The following is an 18155-nucleotide window of genomic DNA, read 5'->3' as shown; positions in this document are numbered from 1 at the left end:
CTATACAGAGGAAGAAAGAGGTTAGAGTTATCAAAGGCTGCGGGAGGAGAAAAAATATTTCTTCATGAATATAGTTGCTACCTGATGATGGTAAAGTTATGGAAATACTGGTGATGTTTTAACTGCACAGCATCATTAATTATACACTTACACACTTAAAATAGTTACAATGGCCACTTTTTTTGTAATTTCAGAAATATAACTTAATTGTAATGGCAATCTTTATGTTATGTTTATAACTTTAAAGCCTGTGAAACTAGAATAATATGGCATAAGTTTAACAAGACATTGGGTGGTTTAGAGCTCTTGCAGGACTGGGGAGGACCTCTGATCAATGCCACAACTCAGTGTCTGGTCTGCAAAATGAACATTAGACCAGATCCATCCTCCGCACTGACCCAAGAAGAATCCCATGATGCCAGCTACAGTCACCAACCTCTGTACCCTTCAGAATGCCCTCACTAGGTCATTCATATGAATTTCTAATCCAATACAAGTGTCACTTTTAACAGTTTCCTGGATGTTAGATATAGAGGGTAGAGAGCTGGCTGTGAATATTTTCAATTGTCTTAAATTCCACACTGGATTTGAGGATATCTCCACAAACTTCAAGGGCTTCCTGCTCTAGGTGCCACTTTTGGCTTCTCCCGTGAGTCCCTTCCCTGTCTCTCTCGTCTTATCTCTCTCTGTCTCGATCACTCTCTTCATACAGAGGTTGTGTTGCCCAAGCTGGTCTCAAACTTCTGGACTCAAATGACCCTACCCCAGAAATTCAAGTAGCAGTTACACACCACACCCTTGACTATTCTTCCATCTTCAGCCTCTATTTTCCTATGTTTTATTACTTCAAGATCCACCAAACCAACTATGCGCAAAGTACACACTGACCATTATAAAATAAGATTTAAATGTAGCTCCTATCCTAGAATATAAACACAAAGACAGACACAACTATTAGAGAGCACCCTGTGTGCTGTAACAATCAAGTCCATATAGTTGACCAAACACCCCATACAACAAAACATGCTTCCTTCTGTGTCCACTGTAATGGTCATATAGACTTACTATGTTTAGCCAGGGAACTATATGGCCCACTGATCACACTAAGATTCCCGTTGCCCTTCTCCACCCCACCCAGAGATTTGTAGCTCTAACAGAGCACGTAGAAATAACACTCCATCACACGTACTGCTTGCTGATTACTAGTCTGGTTGTTTCCAAACTTAGAAAAATATGAACATGATGTCAAATATATTAGACGTTAGGCATACTTATAATTCCATTTCCAAAGGTCAAAGGCCAAACCCTGAGTTTATATCATTAGAAGCATTTGCCTCTAATTTCTCTCTCTAACTTTCTAAAAAAAAAAAAAAGAGTGCATAGTAATTTAAAGATCCAGTCCTTTTGGAAAACATTTTTCATTACAAAGAATGGCAATAGATGTCCTCAAGTTCATGGATAAAGCTTTGGTCCAATGGAACCCCCGTATGGATGTCATAGAGCTTCTGTAGTACAGCGATGACAGGAAACAGGAATGCTTAGCACCCCATCCCTGGTAAGTCTGTACACAGAATCAAAACTTAGAAAGCTTAGCTTGCCTCCCCAGTTAGAGCTCACTTTTAGAACAGTACTTGAGAGGAGCATGTACATCCTGAAGGTGATTCCCTAACATAGCTAACCAACAGCGGCATTATGCAAAAATCCCAAGGCGAGTCTTCAATGAGTCACAGGACAGGCTGTAACCGAGAGCAGCATCCCTTCTGTAGGATACCTGAAAAAATAAGATTCTGAGGAAAGGTCCAGGTGCAGGTGGAGGAGTTCCTATCTTGGACAGATGCTGTGAAACCAGAAGTTGGGAATTATTTGTAAAATAAGAGTACATATTGCCACAACAGGTCAAGGATTCCTCAAGTTGTATTCTTTTCATGATAAATGTCTGCGCACGTATGCTTATATGCAATACATACAAGTCCCACTTATGGGAACAATAATAGAGGCTGCCCACTTCTCTTCAGTCTTTCTTTTTAATCATGGGCTGAATTGTGTTCCACCAAATTTTTATGTTCAAGTCCTAACTCCTACTACCTAAGACAGTATTTGGAGACAGGGTCTTTCTAGAAAAGTAAATCTCAACTTGTAGGTTGCAACTCTTTTGGCAGACTTCTATCTACATCACAATTTGTAACAGTAGCAAAATTACAGTTATGAAATAGCAACGAAAATAATTTTCTGGTTGAGCCACCACAACACAAGGAACTGTATTAACAGGTCACAGGATTAGAAGGTTGAGAACCACTGCTCTAGGGAAAATTGAATGAAAGCGGTGTCCTAACTATTCTAGTCTGAGTTGTGCCCTTATGACAACGGAAGAGATATCCGAGATGTCCACACAAAACGAATGTAAGAACACCTGTTAGATGGCCATTTACAGACTAAGGACACATGAGTCCTAAGGATCTAGAACAGAATATTGGCCATGGCAGCCCACATAGGTTAATACAGCACATAACTATTTCAACAAGGTCTGCTTAGTGCCAGACCTCTGCAACAGTGAGCTACAAGGTTATCATCACATAATGACAAGAAAGCTGTGTAGCACCGTAGTGTCACACATGACTTTATGTCTGCAGTGATCCTGGTACAAACAAAGCTGCTGTACTGCAAGCTGTATTTAGCACAGCAGAGACAACCATGTACAAGATATGAAGTTAGATGATGAGTGATGATGTCACTGGCTTGTATGTTTACTCCACTATATATTTTATGTTTTCCTTTTTTCCCCCTAGTGCTGGGGAACCAAGCTGCTCTACTACAGAGCTAAACCTCTTATGATAATTTTAACGCACACGTCCACTTATAAATAATGTTTACTGTAAAGCAGTGAGCTGCTTCCTCTGGGAGGAGATTCGTGCACCCATGGTTACCTGTGTCTCTTGATTGAATCAAGAGACCACACGGAGTGACCAGCATATAAGACTTTGTAACTGTGTGAACTGCTCTGAATGTTCCCACAAAACAAGATGGCCTGATGATGCCTGTGTGAGAAAGCATCCCCACTGCTAGGCACTGTATGACTACTACCTCTCTTGGGACTGTGAATCTTATGTATCTAGCTAGGAATAGTTCACAGGCTGAATTACCAGAAAGGGTGAGTAGAGGAAGGAGGTTGGGTGAGCGCAACACACTGTGATTTATCCATGTTTGTGCTCTACGAACCAGGGCACAGGCCTGTAGAATAGGCAGAAGTAAATTCACCCGACACACAGTGAGGCTTTGGCCAGGTGATCTACTTGGGATTACCTCCACTCTTCTCAGGCTTCTGTATTCAGTGCTCAAGTGGCTACACATTTAACTATTATTCTACAGGGGGAGCATCCCAGGAGTCATACTCCATTCTCTGCAGATATCTTCAGTCTAGCCCAACCAAAAAAAGCTACTCTTTTCCAGGATACCTTCGGTCACCTCAGATACATGGTTGCACTTTCTACAGCAACAGAACTGTGTTGGTGCTGTAGATCAGTGGTAAAGAATATGTCAAGCCTGTATTAGTTCCTGGGTTTGATCCTAACCCACATAGAAAGATAGATGGATGGATGGATGGATGGACGGACGGACGGACGGATGGACGGATGGATGGATGGATGGGCGGATGGATGCATACAGACATACATGAATACAGAAAGTAATAAAACAAGCAAGCAGCAACCAAGAAAGAAAGCAACCAAGAAAGAAATTAAGAAAAAAAGAAAGGAAGAAAGGAAGAAAGGAAAGGAAGAAAGGAAGGAAGAAAGAAAGAAAGAAAGAAAGAAAGAAAGAGAGAAAGAAAGAAAGAAAAAGAAAGAAAGAAGAGAAATAAATAGGGTTTACAGCAATCTAGTCCTCAATACAGCAGATGACCTTATAACAATTATAGAAGTGACACTTTTTAAAAATACCACCATATTGAATTATCTTTTAGGACAGATACTACTGCTATGTGCAGGAGATTCCAAGATGACTCAAAGACTCATAACACTGATAAACAGGATCCTCCATGGCTTCTGTGAGTGAGATGGAGTCAGTCATGGAACCCAGATGACCAATCATTGTGTTATAAGCTGACACATGGGGCAACTTCAAGAGTGTCATGATTCATGCGTCTGATGTCAGAGACGAGGATGTGTACAAGAGCAAAGAAGGGGTCCCATGGCCAGAATTTGAGTGTGCAGCCCTCACCTATTACCCAGAAAAACTAAGACTGTCTTACTTACTATTTTGTTGCTATAAGTGAATACCAGAGACTGGACAATATACAAATCAAATGGCCACAGTTATGAAAAGTAGGAGGTTCAAAGCCAACAGGCAATGTTGGTGAGTGATGTCTTTGCAGGTAGGAAACTTGCAGACATACAAGGCAGCACAAGTTATGTGAAAGGGCTACAGGGATTGGAGCCAAACTGGTTTTTGTGACAGAGACAGTCTTGAAATAACCCAGCACTTCCTTATTCAGTGGAAGAATTAATAGATCAGTGTCCCATCTCTTAGTCACTTACAATGAGGATTAAATTTTCTTATAAGTTTTTATGGGGTCATTCTAATTATAGCCCAGACCTACCCAATGGAAAGAGGTGGACAAGACTACCTTCTCCTAAATACAGAAGACTTGGAACCTTCTATTGAGGACAGCTGATAACTTTGCCTAGCAAGACTCAAAGCAGACAATCCCGCTAATCCCTGCTGGCCATAGAAAGTGTGATGTTTGATTGATTGCTGTTTAGCAGCTTCTATGTGTGATTTTTATTACACAGCCATAAAACCAACACATGTCATCTCTAACTCCTACACTAAGACCAGGGCCCTCCATCACCCCCACCACCACCTCCCTTCCTCTCTGCTCTCTCTTCCTCCTACTCCATTTTCTCCCTTCTTTTCTCCTCTTCTCTCTCCCAGGCAGCCCCACAGTCTATATAAACCAGGCAGTAAAAAAGAAATATGCCCAGCACTTAGTTTTACAATGTCCATGCCAAAGAAAGAACTACCTCATGAAAAGGAAGTGTTGTTCACCAGAGGGTGAAATGACATATAAACAAAGGAACTTGACAGTGTACATACAGCCTTGAAGCATGAGCTGGGATGTGGTCACACATCATAAATCAAAGTCACTCAAGAGGAATAACAACCAACTTTTCTATTAGCTGGGTTCACCACTCAAGATTCAAGAGGAGACGAACCTAAAACTGTCAGTCCAAGAAGAGTTCAGAGAGCAATTATAAGAGAGAATAGGCGTGTGGTTCTTGAGACTTACCAACTACCAGTGGCTGGAGAGGTCATAGACCCTAGAAAAGTGATTCTCAACCTTTCTAATGCTGTAACCCTTTAATAACCTCATATTCTGGTGAGCCCCAAGCAAAAGATTACTTTCATGAATACTTCATAACTGTAATTTTGCTACTGTAATGAAATATAATATAAATATGTTTTCTGATGGTCTTAAATAATGACCTCTGTTAAAGGGTCTTTCAATTAACTTCTCCTTCAATGAGTTTGTGACCCACAGGTTGAGAACCACTGCACTAGAGGATAACTTTCTGTCCCCTTTCTAAACCAATTTCCTTTCTAACTATTCTAAATACTTACTGTTCTACCTACAGATAAGTGTAGCTCTCAGCCCTCATCAAATACTCCTCTTTTTAAAACAAATGGAGACCATTACAGAAAACAAATAGAGACCATTACAGAATGAGTCTCACCAGACTGTGCAGAATAAGTAGCTGTGGTATGTTCAGCACCAACTGATATATTTACTATGCAATCTTTACATATAAGTCTCAAGGCTTATTGGAAATGAGGTGTAAATATCGTAAGTCAGAGGACCGAGATACCTGCAGCAAAACAGTGGTATCTGAATAGGATAAGGAAATTGGCATCCATTACATCTTAATAACATGGATGTCTAAGGGAGACCTGCATAATGACAGCACCAGAAGGAATGCTGAAGTTGGGAGAGATCTCACAGGAGCTACAAGCAGTGACAGCTGAAAAGCTGAAAGACAAATTCAATTTTCTCCAGTGGTGAGCTCCCTGATAGGTTATTAGCCAATCCCAAGTAATCATCCCTAAACACATGTATATAGGAGCAAAGCTAAATGGGGTCAGTGATTGGTTGGTTTTGGGTGGGTGGGTGTGTGTGTGTGTGTGTGTGTGTGTGTGCATGTATGTAACAATAATGAGATCATGAATCTGAGGGATAACAAGAGGAGTCGGTGTAATAGGAGGAGTGAAAATTAAATAAATATAGTACTCATGTATAAAATTCTAAAACAAATTAAATAAGAAGTATAGTACTAAAAATAAGAAACAAAGAAGAAAATAGTAAAAGAATGTCTTATGCTTATAAGCATAAGCAAGTTCTGTCACCCTCAGAATGGGACAGAAATGTGGCCTGGTCAGCCACAGATCACCTGTGTCCCTGCGACATCACCATTCAGCCTCTGTTTGCTCAGCTAGAAAGTGAAGGTGCTCAACAGAAATGAGGGAATCTGAGGTTTCTGCAGTTTTGTTCAGGAGAAAAGTTATTAACCCTTTACAACCCAGCACATGTTGCTTTCTGTTGTCATCTGAACTTTGTCTATCATAGATACTCCAAAGGTGAAGGAATCTGGTATAAGAATTAGAATGACCAAGTTCACTTCATGCTCTCCTAACTCATTATTTTGATAAAAGTTTAAGCTTGACTAAAACTGCTTTATTTACGAAAATCATAGTTTGAAAACTATTAAAAGTAATGTAGAATTTAAAGGAATTGCTCTATCTAGCTAAAAATCACTTTTTTTAGGCCAGGAAACTGATATTACTCCTTTGTAGTTCTTCATAACTTGAAGATTTAAGCATTGATTAAAAACATATATATCATGATTTCCACTTAGTATATAATTCTCCTGGCTCTCCAGTGTCTCCATGGTGAGAGAGATGGTCTCTATTGTGCATCTAAAGTAGAGAAGATCTACTTCTAGAATGGAGCATGGAGGAAACTCTAGGAAAAAGTGAGTGATGGTTCATCTTCATTGTCATTATAACTGGGTTTCGAAATACCCAGGAGACACACCTCTGTGTCAATGGATGTTTAACTGATGTGGGAAGACTGGCACCATTCCGTGGACTGTAGTGACAGACCAAATAAACTGAAAACTTCAGAAGGCAGAACCACCAATCATGCCTCTGTACTTGCTGTCTGTGGACACAACATGACCAGCTGCCTCATGCCTCTGCTGCTACAATAGACTATACCCTCAAATGGTGAGCTACAATCAGCTCTTTCTTCTTTTCACTGCTCTTAACTGGTGTTTATTACAGAAATGAGAGAAGTAACTAATACGGAAAATAAAGTCTACTCTTCTATTTAAGTGCATTGCTCTCAAGAGGATTTACATTTAGGCTATTTGCCCTCAGAAGTAAAAGAATAAAGGGTTTGTTTTGTTTTGCTTTGCTTTGATTTGCTTTGCTTTGCTTTGTTAGGAGAAGACAGAATCTGGTGTTTCTCACAACCAGCTAATACCTTGGTGGCCTATTGCTGTTCCATGTCCACAAATAGTCATTGTAATTATTCAAATTGTCATTACTCTTGTGCCCAGCATGGCCTCTGAATTTGTAAATGTAATGGTTTCATCTGTAAGTTTTTCTACGCTTCACAAGAAGCTGTGGAAATAAAAAGCACAATCACGTCTGACTTGGCAGTCAGTCTTCTTCACAGCAATCATGCTGCTGTAAGCACAAAGTGCCGTGAGCTTTAGCAATGCCATGCTGTCCATGCTTCTGAGAATGCCCATAAATATTACATGGTACTACACATGCCCGTGCATGTCTCTTCCAAGATCCTCAAAAAGATTCTGGGGAGGGGCAGGGACAGGCAGAGGTGAGGCTTGATCCCAGAGTTAGGGAATGTTGAGAGGACAGACAGCAGCAGAGAAAAATGAAAGGCCAAAGGCTGGTTCACTGGGAGGCTTAGACTGTGGGCAGCTGGAAGGTCATACACCATCAAATGAAGCCAGATGGATGAAGAATATGCCCATATTTGGAAGGTGAGCATAGGGGTCCATGGCACCTACCCATGTCCTGTGGGCACTGAAAGCAAGAGACTAGAATGCTGTGTGTTCTGCATAAAAATCCTGCCTTATCCTTCCATGCTGAGAGAATACAGCTGCAAAACAGTCCTGGAATGTGTGCATGGAGTTGCCACATCCTCTAGTGTTTGGAAACTGTAGCTCCCAGTGACTCACCCATGAACACACAGGGTCATCTTTGCAAACATCTGGCATGCATTCATCTTCCCAGAGACTTACGCAGCACTCAAATACATCAGACTGCTTAGACACAACTGCTCTTCAGAAACAGCCTTCTGGACAAGGGACATGGATACTACAGCGTGACCAGTGCTTTTATTTGGTGTCTACGGCAAACACCAGCTGGTCTAGATGTTTTACATCGTAGCTTCTCTCAGCACTTTGACTCCATCATCTTAGTACTAGTAGGATTTACAACAAAAAAATGATCACTGCAACCTCCACACCACACCAGATGAAGTCACCACACAGCGCACTCTCCAGCCTGCATCTTAGGAAACCCTCTTTTGTTCCTAACAATGATTTTAAAGAGACTGAGCAGTCCATTGTAGAAACGCATGATACTCTGGGATTCAAGACGTGGAAGGAGGTTTGACCTTAAAAGCACATCTGATCTGGTGGCCTAAAGAAGGGATGTCTCACATAGACTTTGGAAAATGCTGAATAAGAAATCTACCTTCCCTGCCCATTTGAAATTGTGTAGCCAGAGACAGGTCTGTAGGCTGAGAATGCATATTCTAATGCATGCTAAAGAAATGAAGGCAGCTGGAGCAAACATCGAAGGGCTTGAGAGGCACAGAACAGCAACTCTAGTTCACTTTGTCAAAATGCCTACACATTTGTAAACAGAGGGACCTCATCCAACATCAAAAGACAAAATTAGAGTTTGTGTTACAAATTGGCACATGCACCCTAAATAGGCCTGAGCAGACTGAGAGAAAAGCCATTATTCCTAGGACCATATGTGTCCAGAACCATCTGAGCTGTGGTTATAGAAGGACAGTCTTCCACTGTGGCCTCCTATCTGGGCACTTCCCTCTGGGGTTCTCTCTGACATGCAAGCTGTTTTGTTTTGTTTTGTTTTTTCTCCTGAGTGACATCTCTGAGCACTGCTCCCTCCTTAGACAAATCAAACCTCATTGCAGAAGAAGCCACAGACCTAAGGTTTGTGTCCCGTGTGGTACAAAGTCACTCTACATATCCTAACAAGATACTTCCGCAAAGCCACTGACTTTGGCGTGATCAACTGTTGCTAATGATGCCTCTCATCTGGCCAGTGCTTTCATTTAAGGTCACACAGCCAGGTGCACGCACATTCTCTTCTGAGATGTGACTCATCCCCAGAACCAGGCTTTCGTTTCTGAATGCCTCAGCTTCCTGATCTATAAAAGAGGAGTCTAAGCTAGTTCGGTCTCCCAGCGAGCCTGCCCCTTCACACAAGGCTTCCCATAACTCTTTACCCCTGCTATACGCACTTTACCCTCTCTTGGCACCTGACAGCTGGACCTTGCAGGCTACTTTGTGTGTGACTTTTCCCCAGTGTTGCCTTTGAAGCAAGTGTTTTCATTTTAACTAATAAGGTCAGGTGAGCCAGGAGTTACTTCTTACAGTTAATTGTGGTATGAAATGAAAACAAAGACTGGCCCATTTTTAACGAGAAAGACACTGCAATTGTTCACAAGATTTCAATGAAATAAAACACAGAGGCACAACTTCAACATAATCATATAAACCTGACTACATTGTTAGGGTCTTCTCTTTCTCCAATTTAATTACAATCCCTATAACAGCAGAGGTCTTTTATAGACAACACGTTGGCTTCTGGTCTCTGTCAGCTTATATTTCCTGCTAAGACATACTGCTAAGACACAGTGAGCACATTACCATTAAAGTGGTTAATTTGTAAAACCAAAAGAAATGCAGTTGGCCAAGCATGCCTGGATGTGTCCATGTGTCCTGTTTTAAAAGCAGTCAGGGGCTGGAGAGATGGCTCAGCGATTAAGAGCACCTGACTGCTCTTCCAAAGGTCATGAGTTCAATTCCCAGCAACCACATGGTGGCTCACAACCATCTGTAAAGAGATCTGGTGTATCTGAAGACAGCTACAGTGTACTTATATATAATAAATCTTAAAAAAAAAAAAAGAAAACGTTAAAAGCAGTCAGACGTGTTTTATGTACTCTAAAGTTCATCACGGTCCAGTAAATGTAAAGGTAAATCAACTAGTGAGGTCCACAGAAGATTCATCTAAGAAAATGAGAAGCACACAGAACTGAGCCCACCACTCAAATCAACTCCTCTGATCCCAAGCACCCTGAAACTGACTGGTACTTTGGCTTACAGAGAGAAGTCTTTTTGCAAGAAATATAAAAATTTTTTAAAAAGCCAATGACTGCAGAATGTGAGGAAAGGAAATAAATGCTTACGAAAAAGCCACAGGTGGGGTCATAGAGATTTACTCCAGGAGACAGACTGCCAGTAGACATTTCAGAACCTAACAATCCATTACAGGATGTGAAAACTGCTGCAGAGTTCAATTCACCCTGGATGTTGAGGTTTTAGAGACCCACAGAATATACAAGTACAATCACCTCCTCCTCATCAGGCTTCACCTGCTGACCCTGATGAAAAAGTATACCCACTATCTCCCAATTTGGAATCTTAGTCTGCTCCCACATAAAACTGTCTTTGCTCTATTTCAAGTCTGTCCGTGATCTTTTGGTTTACAGAGTCTCCTAAAATAAGTAGTGAGACGGCATCCTATGATTGGAATAGGGAATCCTCTCGTGGGACTTGTTTTTCAGGTGATGGAGAGACAGACAAGTATATGTATACATGCATGTGTACCTGTGTTTAAAAGAAGAAAATAGAGAAGCAAGAAAGCAGAGATAGATGGAGTCTGAAAGAAACAGAAATTTACACTTTTAAAATTATCTAAATGTTATATACCCTGTTTACTCAACAAACAGGGAAACAGAAAGCCCAGAATAAGAGATAAGAGCTTTAAAGGGTTTCACAGTCTCAACACCACTGACATTCTGAGCTGGGCAGGTTTCCTTCACTTTCCACTCCCCCAGTATTGGATATTGAGCTCAGGACTCACACACACTAAACAGGTACTCTACTACTGAGAGATAGCCTTGCTTTCTACTTCTTTTTTCTTAGTTTTGTGACAGGGTCTCAGTAAGTTGCCCAGGCTATCTTTGAACTTGCCAAATTACTTCCTGGGCCTCCCCAGGAGCTGGAAGCCAAGAAGTAGTTGACTATAGAAAGGTGTCTTCATATCACAGGACACCGAATAGTACTCAAATAGCATTCAAAAGATACCAGCACCCTTCCTCCTGACTAGAGAAGTCAGCTGTAGAAATTGTCAAAAAGCTTCCTGGGCATCAGAATCAGCCCTGCTTGAGAGGCGTTGCACTGGTGCACCCACGAAAATATTCTAGAAAATGAATTATTAAGTAAACATTTCGTGGTGCAACATATTTTAAAAATCACTTAGGTGCGAACTCATCACTGAAACAGAATGGGCAAAATCCAAAGCAGAATCCTGAGCCAAATGTGTTATGTAACACCCAGGATGGCTGTTCCTTCTACCACAGCTCAAACATCTGCTCTTTCAGCACCATGTGCTAACTGATTCAGAAGCTGACATGAAGTCAGAGGCAGCGAAAGATGACGCTGGGGGTGGCTCTTCTGAACCGAGCCTTCCTAAACTACTAAAAATACCATCGGCTAAATTATCAGCATGAAGTGTACTTTCTGATCTCACAGAAAAGTTGATCTCACAAAAGTAGAGAAGGGGGAAAAAACAAAACAAAACACAAAAACCAGACAACACCAGATGAAGAAAGGAGGGGAGCTCAGCGAGGCAGAGAAGAAAGCAGAGGACACAAGTCAGTTAGGAGGTTGGAGGAGGAGGAGTTTGGTAGATATGTGCTAAGTTACAGTCAGACCAGAGAAGTGAACTCTGTCTTGTACTACATAGCTGCATGACTCTGGATAACAATGGCATACACTTCAAGACAACCAGGAGAATAGACTGAACTTTTCACCACAAAGTTTCATTCATATGCTCCTTCTGACTGGACATTACATAATACATTCATTGTCAAAACATCAGATGGTACCCTGTAAATAGGTACAACTTTGGCATGCCAATTAAAGATAACTAAGTAAAAACAAAGACAAAAAATACTTCCTAAATTTTCTATTACATGTGTCCTAAACGCAACACATCAAGATGAATGGAATAGCTGAGCATGGAACCACACACATCTACTGTCGAGCGATGGGGAACTAAGCACACACATCTACTGTCGAGCGATGGGGAACTAAGCACACACATCTACTGTCGAGCGATGGGGAACTAAGCACACACATCTACTGTCGAGCAATGGGGAACTAAGCACACACATCTACTGTTGAGCAATGGGGAACTAAGCCACGAGGCTATTGAGTCTGAGCTCAGCTTAGGCTACTGGACAAGACCAAGCTCAATAAATAAATAAATAAATAAATAAATAAATAAATAAAATAATGGGAAATACTGGCTACTCCAAGGTAAAGTCAGAAAGCTCTGTGCAATGTCCTAGCAGAGATCAAGCAGACATGAAGCCCCTTGGCTTCTTTGGTAGCCTATAATAGGCCAAGTTTCACAGTCCAAGAAGAGGACAGACTGAACTATTTAAAGAGAACAATTATGCATGCTAATATGACACTGAATCCTCATGATAAATAACTTTTTCCCAGCCCAGAAGAGCAAAATGATACCTGAATCAAGATTGGAATACAAACTCTGTGAGTATTAGAACACTTTTGGACGGTTGTTTCTAAGGTGGTCATTCTTTTGATAGTAAGGAATTTTCAAAAGCACACTAGGTCCTTGGCATCCACAGGGACGTAGCCAGGACTTCACTTGGATATTCAAATCCATATGAACTGAATTCACCTGCACAGCTCCTCTTTTCTTATGTTTTGCTTTGTTCCTTTCTTGACCACCTGACCTGTGGGAGCATTTACATGTAAACTAGAAATCTTTCTCTGTCTTTTCCCTTGTGGAAATTTTCCCATCAAACTATGATATGGTTCCTATTTCTCTCCCTCCCCTCCCCCAACACTTCTCTTGCGCTTTGTGCCTGTGGTATGACGCATGGCTTTACATTTGTAGATCATTAAATACACCTGATACCTCCAGGAGACCTCTAGAAGCATCTGGTGATGGGGGTGTTTCCTTGTTTACTTTATTGTGAGGTGAGTAGAGTATTTTCCTTAAACAGTTTAAATGTTCAAATCATCTGATACTCGTTTTCTATACTATAACTTGAGTGAGGGTCTATATTACTTTTCTTATTATGACCAAATATCTGAGAAGCAGCAGCTAAAGGAAGAAAGGATTTTTTTTTAATCCATGAAAAGGATACAGCCATCATGGTGGGGAAACGACCTAAAGGGTAAAATGTGTGAGGTAGCAGGCTACATCATGTCCACAGTCTGGGTGCAGAGGGAGGGAAAACAGAAAGTGGGACTGAACTATATAATCATCCCAGGCCTGCCCCACAGTAGCCTACTTTCTCCAGTGAGGTTCCACCTAGTAAAGGTTCCAAAAGAGGACCATCAGCTGATGACCAGGTCTTCAAAAATGCAAACCTCTTGAGCACATTTCACATTCAAACCACACCCTCTGCTCTGTGTAGAATGGTTGGGCTTGACTACTGTATTCTAGCAATCTCTCTGTTTTCTCATGTCAACACCACACTTGTCTGACCGGAATAGGGAAGAACTTTCCTGCAAACTTACCAAGGTATCCTCTCCCTCTGGGTAAGAGAAGCTTCAAGGCTGTGCCCGTGAGACTCAGAGCATGTGATGGGTGAGCTCCTACATTGTTTGCTTTGGAATACTTGTGAGTCACAATGTCTGATGCAAAAATTGTTTCTTGTCTTTTAAACATCTTGGTAATACAACTCTCTCGGTGGAACCAGACAGAATATATACAGGCTTGCTGCTATTCTTCCACAAAAGCATTCCTTCCAATTGACCCCATCCAACACCACTCTCAGTCCTACCTTCTCCCCGCAATCAAGAACTAGATATCATAAAAGCAAACTCTTTTCCACGACAACAAAAAGCTTTCTAAAAATGTCACCAGAGCAACTTTTCCCAGTAACATACTCATTGCAAATGTCCTAAATCATGACAAGCTGTATGTACACTTCTCATCACTCAAGGTCTATAACGAAGCACTGTCATGTCTTGATGGATGCAGACACTTGAATAGAAGGGCTGTCACATATGAATTGAAATGTGCTGCTAATATACAATTCCTTCTGCTCCCACTTGTGGAGTGACAAGACATCTCTGTAAATTCCCATGTAGGGCCAAGGAAAATGATATATGGTCTTACTCTTGTTCACTCCTTAAAATATACTCTGTAGTTTATTGGGGATGAGGCTGAAGATAGTTGGGACTGGGGATGTAATTTACTCAGAGGACACAGCATTCTAAATTTTTGGGGGGGCTGGAGTTTTTTTGTTGTTATCATTTGTTTTTGTTTGTTTGTTTGTTTCTTAATAGAAGTCTTCTGGGTCCTTGTATAGCTTCCAGGGACTTGGAACGGACTAGGACAATGAGGGAGTAGAGAGACGGAGACAGAGAGAGAAGCTTATCTATGTTCCCCACTGAACAAACAACAGCATCCTGAAAGCTCAGTGTGTTTATTATATAGAGTTGAACAAGGTAGGCAGGACTATTGCACACAGCAGAATGAGAAGGTAGAGAAACAAAGAAACAGAGAAACCAGGTTAGTATATACAGAAGAGTCAAGGAGGCTGGGTTATTACATAAAGGTAGATCAAGAAGGCAGGGTTATTATGCGCAGAAAAGCAAGGAGGCATAGTTGTTATACACAGCTGGATCAGCAAGGTAGGTTTAGTTAGTCTCAGTAGGAGCAGTCTCTGTGAAGGAGCAGTTTGTATTCCATTAACATACCAGAGGGGAAAAGCTACGGAGTACGTATTCTGCATGGGCTACAATATCCACACATGGACAAGAAGGGAAGGCATTGCTGTTGTCCTCTGAGTTTCACCCCCAGAGAGAAAGTTTTGCCATGTCCTCCATGGGTCTGATCCTGGATATGGCTGTGCTGACTCGGGACTGCACTCAGGCTTCTTCCTCTCCTTACGTAGGTCCAGCAATGTAACTGTTGCACTTACCCCTCATACTGATTTTAGTCCTTTCTATCAGAAGTGCTTTCACCATTTCCCCTTCTAAGTGCTCACTGCTCTCTGCATTTTTGTAAATATTCCTAGGAGGCTTGTCTTCTCTAGGTGTGAGTTCTATTGTCTGACTCTATACTCTTCTGAAGTAGCCAGATGCCTTATGTCAAAAATTACTGTTCTTACTTATCAGATTCAGGCTCTGTTTGCTTTCTAACATGATGCCAGGTTCTTTCCCAAGGCAAAGTGAAGTGGTGTCCCAAGAATAGGCAATTAGAGCTTCCTGTAGGTCTTTTGGCAGACTTTGCCATGAAAGCAAAGAGAATCAGCCCAGGGTTGGCTACCTTCCTTGTACCTTTCACAGTGGTGGTCCCCTAACCTCCGCAGGCTCTGCTTCTCAGGACTGAAGTCAGGGCTCCTCTGTGTGTTTGTCCTGAGTCTCTACAATCAAGAAATGTGACTAGTGCTGTCCACAGGCCTGTATGAAGTCAAGGTCTATCCCCGAACCCTGGACAGATGGCACCCAGGGTGTGAAATAGAAGAACAGTTAGTCCAAACCACCATTTCCGCAATGCCCCTATGTCTTTCAAATCAGAACTATGTTAAAGGATATGTTAAAGCACTTGATAACAAGAGCCCTCCCTCCCTTTCGCCTTATGAGAAGACTGACAGCCAGAAAGGCAAATGGGCTTTCTTATACACAAAGAGGAGCAGCTTGCACCCATGATGGAGGTGCTTGCTGAGGCTTGGTGCAGTCCCTCACTGAAAGCACCCCCTTCCAACCCACCCCAATCACGCCTTTCTAGGTGCTACCTTCTCTTCACAGTGCAAAATTAGACATCATAAAAAGCAACCACTTTTAGACCAAAAAAAAAAGGGGGGGGCTTTCTAAAAATGCCACCAGAGCAATATCTCCTGATAATATATTTACAGCAAATGTCCTAAATCATGGCAGGATACACAATTATGATCACTCTGGGATCGTAAATAAACACTGCGTTCTTAGTGGATGCAGACACTGGAGTAGACAGTTGTTACATATGAAATTTAAAAGTGCTACAAGGACGCAGTTCCTTCAGATACCACTTGTGGGGTGACAAGACACCTCTGTGATTTAAGCTTGGAGTTCACCTCCCAGCTTTCTTCAGTAAAGTAAGAGAGGTGGCAGCACCTAGAGGAATTGCCCTCATCAATTATATGCAGAGAATAAGCAATGGTATTAGAATTCACAGAAAACCTTGTTTCCCTCTCTACTGGTGGCCATCCTTTAAAACTGGAAGCCATGAGCTGGAACCCCAAGATGACTATGTTGTTCTTATTATGTTCCTGTGAGCAGTAATATCCTCCTTCTGCAATTGGAGATATTGAAAAGCAAAGGTTAAGACAACGCCCAGCTGGGAGTCACTGAAAGCCCCCAAATAAATTAACTCCCATATTCTAATTTTAGGTTGTCTGACGGAAAGCATGTTGAAAAATGCATGATGCTAAACTGCTGCTCTTGCCTTTAACTTTGAAAAACTACATTTCCTTCTCCTTAGAGGAAGTAGCTACTTTAAAAGCGGTTATGTATCAGTGTCTTATGTCACCACTCTGGCACGCAAATGCAAGCCAGGTGTGATGGTAGCCACCTGCTATTGTAACTCTCAAGAAATTGAGGCTGAAGGATGAATTCAAAGCCATTCATCAAAGACGGTACATCATAGATCTAGCTGTGACCATGTGTGCATCCTATCTATGACTGGAATCCAGAGGGCTCCACAAGTGGGCTATGATGGTTTTATACATACATAAATGCCTTGAAGATGAGTCACCAGGGATGACTGTTGTCCTCCATGGACATTGTAGGACATAGCCTGTACTAATGGATCAATCTATAGGTGACTCTCACAATTAGAAGAGCACGGGCAGGTAGCTACAGCCACAAACATCCTGGACAGGTGTGCACTAACCGAATGCTGTCTATTTCCTCTGGGACTGGCTGGCCAGGCAGAGGGATAATTTATGGAGAAGGCAGTGGCAGCAGGAATTTTTGCTCCTACTGGACAGATTTCCTTCTTCCTGCATTTTGAGAAAGATTCATTGTTTTATGTTTTAGATTTGAAATGATCAATAACTGTCAATATACATGTATGGGTACAATGTGACAATTTGACACATGTGCACAGTGCAATGAGCAAGGCAAGCTATTGAACATACCAACCATCACATGTCATTTGTGTGTTTATAGACACACAAATGTGGGGACAGCAATCTTCAAATAGACATTAAGTGTAATCACCAACCATGCTGTGCTACAGATAACTTATCTGTGCAATGTCTTAAACCTTGGATACTTTGAAAAACAGCTAGCTATTGTCTAATTTTTAATCACACTTATTTAATGTGTGTGTAATCTCTAATTTTTAATCACACTTATTTAGTGAGTGTGAGAAAGAACGTGTGTGTGTGTGTGTGTGTGTATGAGAGAGAAAGAGAGAGAGAGAGAGAGAGAGAGAGAGAGAGAGAGAGAGAAATTGCAAATGTCAGCTCACTCTACAATGTGTTTTTCCTGGAATTGAACTACAGTCCTCAGTCCTGCAGGCAAGCACCCATACCCTCTGGATCATCTTGGCAGCACCAAGGCTAGCTGTTCTGCCTCCTACCTCCAGTCCCTGGCCAGCTATTTTACCTACTTCTGTGCAGGTTGGTGTGTGTGTGTGTTTGTGTACACACTCATACTAAGTACCTTCAATAGAACATGGAAAAGTTTTCGTGTGTCCCCAAAATTCTACAAGAATTTTTTTTAAATCATGTTTCATGTGAAATGTTACAGTAAAAGCAAAAGTATGCGGAGAGCATTGTA

General features: G+C 41.5%; 1 protein-coding gene across 5 annotated transcripts in view; it reads right to left on the bottom strand.

Moving 5' to 3' along the window:
* Window positions 1-18155, bottom strand: part of Atp10a (ATPase phospholipid transporting 10A (putative)) — a 173662-nt gene that overhangs the window by 92475 nt on the left and 63032 nt on the right. The window lies entirely within an intron of this gene.

The sequence above is a fragment of the Rattus norvegicus genome, chromosome 1, assembly GCF_036323735.1.
Source record: "Rattus norvegicus strain BN/NHsdMcwi chromosome 1, GRCr8, whole genome shotgun sequence".
Lineage (NCBI taxonomy): Eukaryota > Metazoa > Chordata > Mammalia > Rodentia > Muridae > Rattus > Rattus norvegicus.
Note: the sequence above shows the minus strand (reverse complement) of the source record. Positions and strands in the feature narration are given on the sequence as shown.